This window comes from Pelodiscus sinensis, chromosome 22 (genome assembly GCF_052426305.1).
Source record: "Pelodiscus sinensis isolate ZL-2025 chromosome 22, ASM5242630v1, whole genome shotgun sequence".
Lineage (NCBI taxonomy): Eukaryota > Metazoa > Chordata > Testudines > Trionychidae > Pelodiscus > Pelodiscus sinensis.
Window position 1 is genome coordinate 13,579,269 of NC_143073.1, and position 9,714 is coordinate 13,588,982.

Genomic DNA, 9,714 nt, shown 5'->3' on the forward strand with positions numbered 1-9,714 from the left:
TGGCAAAAATAAGGAGCAGCAGCAGGGGATGGGCAGGGGACAGGCAGCTGGTGACTTGAGGGAGTTCCACTGGGCACATGGGCAGGCATCAGCTGGGACTGATGAATTCATTGATCGCACTTGCTCCTGATTCCCATTGCTCTCATACCCTGTTGCTGGCAGAGAAGCACCGCTCCCCCCCCCCCCCATCGCCATCCCAGAAGCAGCCCTCTCTCAGGGCTCTCCCAGGCTGTGCCCCTAACCCAATCTCCATTTAAGAACTGACATATTTTCCCATCTAAATCCGGACAACTGGCTGCAGATCAAAGAGGTGGGGAAAGATTCCAACTCTGAGGGTGCATCTAGACTGGCAAGATTTTGCACAAAAGCAGCTGCTTTTGCGCAAAAACTTGCGAGCTGTCTACACTGGCCGCTTGAATTTGCGCAAGAGCACTGACTTTGTAATGTACAAAATCAGTGCTTCTTGCGCAAATACTTTCACGCTCCCACTCAGGAAAAAGTCCTCTTGCGCAAGAATGCTTGCGCAAGAGGGCCAGTGTAGACAGGGAAGAACTGTTTTGCGCAAAAAAGCCCCGATGGCTAAAATGGCGATTGGGGCTTTCTTGCGCAAAATCGCGTCTAGACTGGCCACGAAGGCTTTTGCGCAAAAGCACTTTTTGTGCAAAAGCATCCATGCCAATCTAGACGTGCTTTTGTGGAAATACTTTTCGGTTAAAAGTATTTCCGCAAAATCATGCCAGTCTAGATGCAGCCTGAGATTTTAAATGGACCTTTAAGAATTGGTAAGAACATGGAGCAAGGTCTGAGGAGAACAGAGAAGGGGGCAGGAGCCTCGCAGAAAGAGAGGAAAGGGCAGGTGGATTTTATACCTGTGTGTGCTGATTAGAAAGGAAAGGAGAAGATTTATCAGATAAGATTTCCTGAACATCCCCCAATCCTAGTGTCATGTGGTCTCCCCTCTCCCTGCTCCCCAACCTTCTGCCTGCCCAGAGACAGATCAATCTGCCCCAGTTCACAGGGTCTGGTCTATCCCCTCCCTCTCTGTCTGCTTTTTCATCCCTCCCTTTCTGACCCCTGCAGATGCACAAAGGTGGAAGATGCCCAGGATCCTGGTTTCTTTTCCCAGCTGAATTCCAGAAGCCTGAACATAAGAATGGCTATATTGGGTCAGACCAAAGGTCAGTCCAGCCCAGTACCCCTGTCTACCGACAGTGGCCAATGCCAGGTCCCCAGAGGGAGTGAACAGAATAGATAATGATCAAGCAATCTCTCTCCTGCCATCCATTTCCACCCTCTGACAGAGACTAGGGACACCATTTCTTACCCATTCTGGCTAATAGCCATTAATGGACTTAACATGAATTTATCTAGTTCTCTTTTAAACCCTGTTATAGTCCTAGCCTCACAACCTCCTCAGGCAAGGAGTTCCACAGGTTGACTGTGTGCTGTGTGAAGAAGAACATCCTTTTATTTGTTTAAACCTGCTGCCCATTAATTTCATTTGGTGGCCCCTAGTTCTTACATTATGGGAATCCTGACTGGAGCTGGGGCCACTCAGTCCCCTGCCATGAGCATATTAGATACAGGGGAGCAGATTCCCAGAAGCTGCAAGACTTGAGGCTTTGTGCAGAGAGCCACTTTCCTACCCCTTTCCACGGTCTCCTGGATTTGTCTGCAGGCCCCGACCCCGGCTGGGGCAGGGAGAGCCCCGGGGTCTGCTCCCAGCTTCACAAAGTCCCCACCACCACTAGGCACAGAAGGGTTAATGTAGGAGTCTCCCCAGCACAGCATCCCCCACGCACACAGCTGGGCATGGAAGGGTTAATGCAGGGATCTCCCCAGCACAGCACCCGCCCCCACGCGCACACACACACAGCTGGGCATGGAAGGGTTAATGCAGGGGTCTCCCCAGCACAGCACCCGCCCCCACGCGCACACACACACAGCTGGGCATGGAAGGGTTAATGCAGGGGTCTCCCCAACACAGCACCCGTCCCCACGCGCACACACACACAGCTGGGCATGGAAGGGTTAATGCAGGGGTCTCCCCAGCACAGCACCCGCCCCCACGCGCACACACACACACACAGCTGGGCATGGAAGGGTTAATGCAGGGGTCTCCCCAACACAGCACCCGCCCCCACAGGCGCACACACACAACTGGGCACGGAAGGGTTAATTCGGGGCACTCCCCCCCCCAGCACAGACTTGCCCCCGCTGGGCATGGTGAGGCTAATGCAGGGCCCCCTCCCGCTCCAGCACAGCCGCTGCTCAGCCCTGGCTCCCGGCTCACAAAGGAGGCAGCAGCATCTTGTAGTTACCGAACCGCCGCTTCACCGTGTCCGATCTCCGGGCTTTGTTCTCCTGGCTCCTGCTTCCTCCCCGCACCAGCCCCGCTCCCAGCCCCAGCCCCTTCCTGTGCCCTGCAAACCCCGGCCGGGCTGCAGCTCTGCCTGGGACAGGGGCTGTCTCAGGCTGAAACTAACCTGGCCTGGCCCGATTTTCTGCTCCCCCCCGTCTGCCAGCCCCAGAGCTGCGGGGGCGAGGAGAGTGAGAATCCCCCGGGGGACAGGGAAGCGACCGTGGGAGTGTGGGAGGGGGAGGTCCAGAAATCGCACCGGATCAATCTTCCCTTTTTCTTTCTAATCAGCAAGCACGGGTAGAAAATCCACATCACCTTTCCCCTCTTTCTGCCTGGCTCCTGCCCCTTTCTCTGTTCTCCTGAGACCTTGCTCCCTGCTCTCTTTGATTCTCTGCAAGCCAGTGTCTAGTGAGTCGAGTCCCTGTGTCCCACTGGAATTCACCCAAGGGTCTCCTTCCCGCTGGTGACCAGCCTGGCTGAGAACTGCAGAAACTCATTACTGCCGCCGGTCCCCACCAGTGCCCTCAGGAGTGGGCCATGACTGCTGTTACTTTCTCTGTTTCACAGGGCAGGAATCAGGTCACTGAGCCGTGGGGAGTGGGGGAACACCAGGAAAAGTCTCACATGGGCTCTGTTCAAGGACTAACCAGAGATTCCCCCTCATTGTCTTGTTATGTCTTAATCATGTTACCTTGCTGGTGTCAGTGTGGCCCCAATACAGAGCAAAAGAAGGTCTAGGCCCTGGAGATTGGATTTCCCATGCAGGAAAAGCCAGTGTTCAGAGCAGGGCTGGGTGCAAGAGTTTTTGATGCCCTAGTCAAACTATGACTTTGCTCCCCCTTCTCCCCCCCCCCCACATTCCATATAGAGAAAAATGAGAAATCTAGAATGCAATCTTACCTTTATTTACTGCGCATTTGAAATGAACAATGTAAAAATTAAAATGTTTTGTTGACTTGTTTCTACTTGTTATTAATACTAACTCAATTATACTGTCTAGGGTAAAACGCTCCATAGCTCACACTTTAAAGCTTTAACCATTTTGAGGTACAAAGTTTCTGGTCATCACTATAAACAGTTGCATTTCAAGTTACACCTGTCTTCCTTCCAAAAGAAATGGGTTTTGGGAAGCAATGTTCATAGCTTCATAGCTTTATTCCTTGATAATAAGCAAACATGAATTAATCAAAATAATTAGTAAGAATGATTAAATGTGGAAAGAGAAAAATTGTGATTTTGAAATGACCAGAGCATATAGTGCTCTACCTATTGAAATTTTTCCTGGCAAGGTACTGCACGTGCAATCTGGAACATTTTAATTTATTTTATCATGTCAATGTTCACTTAAAACTATTAAAAAATTAAATGGCCAGAATGTCTATTGCTATCAAACATTATTGCAATTACAATAGACAGGAATATATATGTTAAGAGGCATTTGTTAACATTAGCAGTCAGCTGTACAAAAATCAGGGTTTTACTATTACTTTAACAGTAGTAGTCTACAATAAGCACACACTCTTAATCTTACAAGTATTTGTGATTCTCCTTTTACAATTTTGTTAAACACTCTTACCAAAATTTTCAAGTCCAACACAATTCAACTTCTTCATGGGCAAAGTATCTTCAGGATCATGGCTCAGCACATGACAGGACAGCTGCTGTGGGTCACTGACAGGCCTTCACAAAGCAGCGAGCTCCTGAGAATGACTGAACTCTCAGACCCCACTGCCAGGCAGCAAACCCAGCAGGTGCTCTTTTGAAGCTATGCCATGATACATTTTAACTGTGTCTACATCCACAGCCGTGTCTCACAATGTGAAATAAATAATGTAACTCAACTTCTGACATGGCAGTGATGTCAATACAAGTACAATATTTGATGCTTTCATTTAGAAGAGAAACATATTAATATGTGTCACTGTGACGGAGCCCCCCAGGCTTTATGAAATGGACTTATGGACACAAATATGCATAACTCAAAGATGCTTTGGACAAAATATCTCATGTCATCTATTTCAATAATCTGCTGGATCTGTATATTATATTTTGGTGTATGTATCATTCTTGTGTGTAAAGTTAGATAAATGGAGTATAGAATGGTTTATGGGTTTAAATGTGTAAGTGCAAGCCATCAGGGTGTTTCCCTCAATGTCTGTGTAAACAGACTCTTTTGTCCTTTGCAGGGCCGGCCCAAGGTATTCTGGCGCCCAGGGCACAGGTGCGTGGCACCGCCCCTGGGCGCACGGCACATGCGCGGGCCCACGGCACATGCGCAGGCCCACCTGTGGGGAGCGGGCCCGCCCCCCTAGGGAGTGCAGGGCTGCTCCTGGGGCATACGGCGCATGCGCGGCCCAGCTACGGCCGCTGGCGCACAACCCGGGGCCCGCCCCTAGTTGTCGCTGCTGGTGCGCGCCTGGCTGTGTAGGGCCCCGTGGCCTTGGGGGAAGGGCATTGCTGGCCGGCGCCACAGGGATGCTGGCGGGCCAGCGCTGCAGGAGCTGGGCACGTGGCGCCCGATGGCAGCTGTAAGGGATGCCGCGCGCCCCTTACAGCTGCCATCAGGTGCCCCCCCATCAGTTGGCGCCCCGGGCAGCTGCCCGGCTCGCCCATGCCTCCGTCCGGCCCTGGTCCTTTGAGTCCAAGAAATGGTTGGTCTTAGGAAGTCAAGTGACTGGGTCTGACCAGGTAATTTTCAATGTAAGGGTGAACTATGGAAACAGAATTCCCACCCAAAGTGGAGTCTATAAAACAATGGAGGAAGCTAGCTTTGTCTTTGGCTGGGATGGCATACCCAAGAGGATAACTAAAGAACCCAGAGAAAAAGGCACTTCCCTGGTTTGGAGACTTAGCTGGAATAAGAACAATTTTAGGTTAAGTGTATAATAAGTTTTAGGGTTTTAAAACTAGCTATGTATTTCCTGTTATTTTAAAATTTGTAATCTACTTTGCTCTGTTTGTTTTCATTTGCAACCACTTAAATCCTACTGCTTGTACTTAATAAAATCACTTTTATTTACTACCAAGCCCAATGTAAATAATTGTTAGCTGGGGGAGTAATCAGTGTGTACATCCTCCTTCCATTTTTAAAGGGGCGTACCTATATAATTCACTTGGGGTTCTGATCCCATTTGGGGAGTGGATTTCCCTGGAAGCTGGGCCCCAAACTGCATTTTTCTCAGACCTGAACAGTTTCAGTGACTGTATTGATGCTTGAGGTTGTTGGGGAGGGAGCAGTGATCTCAGCTCTGTGCCTTGGCTGGGGAAGAGCAGGTGATCTGGAACGGCAGGACAGGGTAATGAGAAGCCCCAGAGAGCAAGGAGGCAAGTGTCAGTGGCTTTGTCAGCACCCTGGGAAGTGCTTCCAAGGGGTCTTCTGTGACTGCACCCTGTCACAGTCATGTTATTGGATTTCAGTAGGAAAATGCAGATCATGTTGCACCACTGTTGTGTGTTTGCTCCAAATTCTGTACAATGTGGGCCAAGTGAGGTATCTAATGAAAGCTTTTGCTTTGCTGACTCTGTGTATGCCACTCATAAACATGTATAAGTTTTGTATGTAAAACTATGAATATGGGCTCTTTACTTTTTTTAAAAATGTTTTCTATCTGAGAGACTGCAGCAAGCGAGGACAACCTATTATGAGGGGTGGTTATTCAGTGAATAGCTACGCTGCATGGACAATAGCTCTTAAGTTGCAAATAAACACCTGAGGAAAACTGCTGGGAACCTGCAAACCAGCAGGTACCCCATGACTGTTTGCATAGAAAGGTCATGGACAGATTAATTGATCATGTGATCAGTTCTATTTTGGGAGGTCCCATCACTCAGGAGAATAATGGAGAGGTTACGGAACTGGGTGAGGGAAAGTTATTCTGCAAGGGCTGTGGTGTTACACTTGCAGAAGCAGAACTAGCAGAATCTTACTTGGGGGTGTCAAGGCTTTTTCCCCACTCTGGCACAATAAATGCAGAAGTGAGAGCCCACAAAAGTACCCCAAAACATTCTCTTTCCAGGCTTTGGTATAAAACTTCCCCCCAAAATCTTAAAAACCTAGATTTTGGGATTAAAATCTACTTCCACCACCCTAGTAATGATAAGGAAACCAGGGAGAGACCACTTGGGAAATCTCAGCCCCTAAATTAAAACCAGGACACAAAAATTAACCAATACCAGGTTAATAAAAAGAAAAGAGAAAGAACTTTTATTATCACCACAATATTCCTGTTACAAGCATAATGACTACATGGAAAAGTCACCAATTAATAAACTCATGGGGAATTTCACCATGAGCCAAAACTTAGTTACAAAGGAGAGAAAACCCCGTTTTTAAATGCACAAACATCAGATTTCCATTCCCAAACCATAAAACAATAAAACCTAATGGATTTATCTAAGCTTTACTCTACTTACAGATAGTGAAGAGTCTTTTCTTGGAGAGAGAGACATATCTCCCTCCCTCAGTGTCCGGAGAGAAACTGCCCAGGGACAAAGGAGGGAAAACCCCAAAATTCCTTTCTCCCAGTTTGAAATCCCTATCTGCATTCCTATTGGCTGACTCTACCTGACTTAGGTATAGTTAACCTCTTAGTCCCAATTGGCTAACACTCATGATCATGATGGGGGATAACACAATATACTGCTCTGCCAGCTCCCTGGCCCGTGCGCCAGGTCTGGAGCTGGATTTGATCCGACAGCTCATGGTGCCAAGGGTGGGCCAGAGGGTTGCCTCTGCCAGCCCCAGGGGAATCTGTTAACCTGCTGCTCCCTGGAGAACCAGTTAACCATTTACATCCCTAATATGAACTAGGGATGTTAGAAATCAGTTATTTTAATAACCACATATAGGGCCAGTCCTAACCAATTGGCATCATTTATTTGTGTTGATCTTCTCTTGTCTTTCTCCAGTTTCTCCACGTTTCCTGAAATACAAAAGCACTTTTTGCGCAAAAGCATCCGTGCCAATCTAGACGCGCTTTTGCAGAAATACTTTTAACGGAAAAACTTTTCCATTAAAAGTATTTCCGCAAAATCATGCCAGTCTAGATGCAGCCCCAGTGTTTAAAGGCAGAGCTGACTAGAATCAATTGAGAGTCCTTGTCTTGCCTCTGTGATTGCTTGAGCAAAACTCATTGATAAAATCTTGTCTAGACTGACCTTGGACTCAACATGCAGGCGACGTGTTGAAGGGGAATGCAAAGGAGGCAATGGTGGGGAGGTACCATATTACCTAGTGAAATCATTGGTGCTGAAATCACTAAGGACTGGAATTTGACCACAGAACTGACACTTTCTTAACAAAGACTCCAATTTTGCTATTTAAAAAGTAAATCAATGTAACAGAAAGTTGCAACGCTCTCAGGTAACTTTTTAAAAATCAAACTTTAAACTTTATTGAAAAGATTGGATAGTTTGCAATTGAAAATATTTGACCTACACTTAAGGCAACTGATTGAATTTTGTGTAAAATTTTTCATAATAAAGGATGACATTTTTTTTGGAAAATATTCAACTATATTGATACACATTTTGATCAGATCTACTTTTGATGTGATATTTGTGTGTGGTTGTGGTTTGTTGTGTGGGTGTCTTTTTGCTCAACAAAAAATCCTGGGTGGTGGGGCCCCACCAAAACTGTTCGAATTGGGCCCTGCACTTCCTAAAGCCAGCCCTGGGTGGCAGGAGCAGCCACTTTAAAAGTAAGATAAATTTACCTGTTCCTCCAGTGCCTGGCTCTGCAAGCAGTGGGGGTAGGGGTAGGGGGTTGATTGGGGCGGGGCGCTCCTGGCACTGGGGATGCCTGGCTCAGGGGGAGGGGTAAGTGCATTGGGATGGGGGGGCACTAGGAGGGCCTGGGTCTGAGGCAGGGGTGAGTACATTGGGGGTTAGTGTGTGGCTCCAAACTGGAGAGAGTGGTACAACTTTTGCGTAACAACGTTGGTCTCCCCCACTTTTTTTTTCTATACAGAATTTTTTCCCTGGGGGGGGGGTTCAGTATTTTTTGTTAAACCATCTGGCAACCCTAGCTGTGTCTCTCGGGGAGCGGGACCACACCCAGTGCACTCCCCATCCCTCTCCTGGGCTATGTCTACATTGGCGGGTTATTGCACAAGAATGTCCGTTCTTCTGGAAAGCGTCCACACTGTCCACCGGCTCTTGTGCAAGAAGATTTCCAGTATGGCATGGTAAGAGAGGGCATCTTGTGCAAGAGCTACACTCTTTTTTAACAGGTGTAAGCTCTCTTGTGTAGGAGCTCTTGCGCAAGAGGGCAGTGTGGAAGTTCAGCAGGGGTTTCTTGTGCAAGAAACCCCTATGGCTAAAATGGCCATGAGTGCTTTCTTGTGCAAGAGAGGGTCCACACTGCCATGGGCGCTCTTGCGCAAAAGCACAGCTGGCACATGGCAGTGTGGATGTTTTCTTGTGCAAGACTTCTTGCACAAGAACCCTTGCGCAAGATGTTCTTGTGCAAGAAACTCCCAGTGTAGACATAGCCGTGGGGAGCCCCACACTACTGCCTCCGTATCAGGTGGCAGCAGCACAGGGAGGCAGGTGGCTCCTTGGCACACTCTTCATTTAAAACTCAGACCCACGGACTGGAAAGGAGCCAGCCAGCCAGCCAGACTGAATTTTAAAGGCAGAGCATGCTGGGGGGCAGGGCTTGTTGCAGTTAACCATTAACAGATAAGCAGCTGCTTGTCATTTAACCCAGTTACCCAGGCAATGGAGGCGGGGACAAACTCTAAGACAGAAAACAATGGAAATGCCTATCAGCTGTCTACACTGGCCATGAGTATTTGCGCAAGAACACTAACTTTGTACTGTACAAAACCTGTGGTTCTTGCACAGTTTAATGCTCCCGCTCAAGGATAAGCCCTCTTGCACAAGTATTCTTGCGCAAGAGGGCCAGTGTAGACAAGCAAGTTAATTTCTTGCACAAGAAAGCCCGATGGCTAAAAATGACCATCAGAGCTTTCTTGTGCAAAAGAGCATCTACACTGGCATAGATGCTTTTGCGCAAAATCTTGCCGCCTGTCTACGAGAATTTGCGCAAGAACACTGACTTGTAGTGTACAAAATCAGTGCTTCTTGCGCAAATACTTTCACACTCCCGCTTGGGAAAAAGCCCTCTTGCGCAAGAATACTTGCTCAAGAGGGCCAGCGTAGACAGGGAAGAACTGTTTTGCGCAAAAAAGCCCCGATGGCTAAAATAGCGATCGGCGCTTTCCTCCGCAAAATCACGTCTAGACTGGCCACGAATGCTTTTGCACAAAAAGCACTTTTTGCACAAAAGCATCCGTGCCAATCTAGACACGCTTTTGCTGAAATACTTTGAAAGGAAAAACGTTTCCGTT

General features: G+C 48.0%; 1 protein-coding gene across 5 annotated transcripts in view; it reads right to left on the reverse strand.

Moving 5' to 3' along the window:
• Window positions 1-2,423, reverse strand: part of LOC102463552 (uncharacterized) — a 587,148-nt gene extending 584,725 nt beyond the window's left edge. For 2 of the 5 annotated variants that reach the window (XM_075907181.2, XM_075907180.2), the window contains exon 1: window positions 2,322-2,401. The gene's annotated coding sequence lies outside the window, so the exon portion shown is untranslated. Of the gene's footprint in view, window positions 1-2,293 lie in introns of all 5 variants that reach the window. The other 3 variants (XM_089772484.1, XM_089772483.1, XM_089772485.1) reach the window with 3 other exon arrangements.
• Between the last annotated feature and the right edge of the window lie 7,291 nt (window positions 2,424-9,714).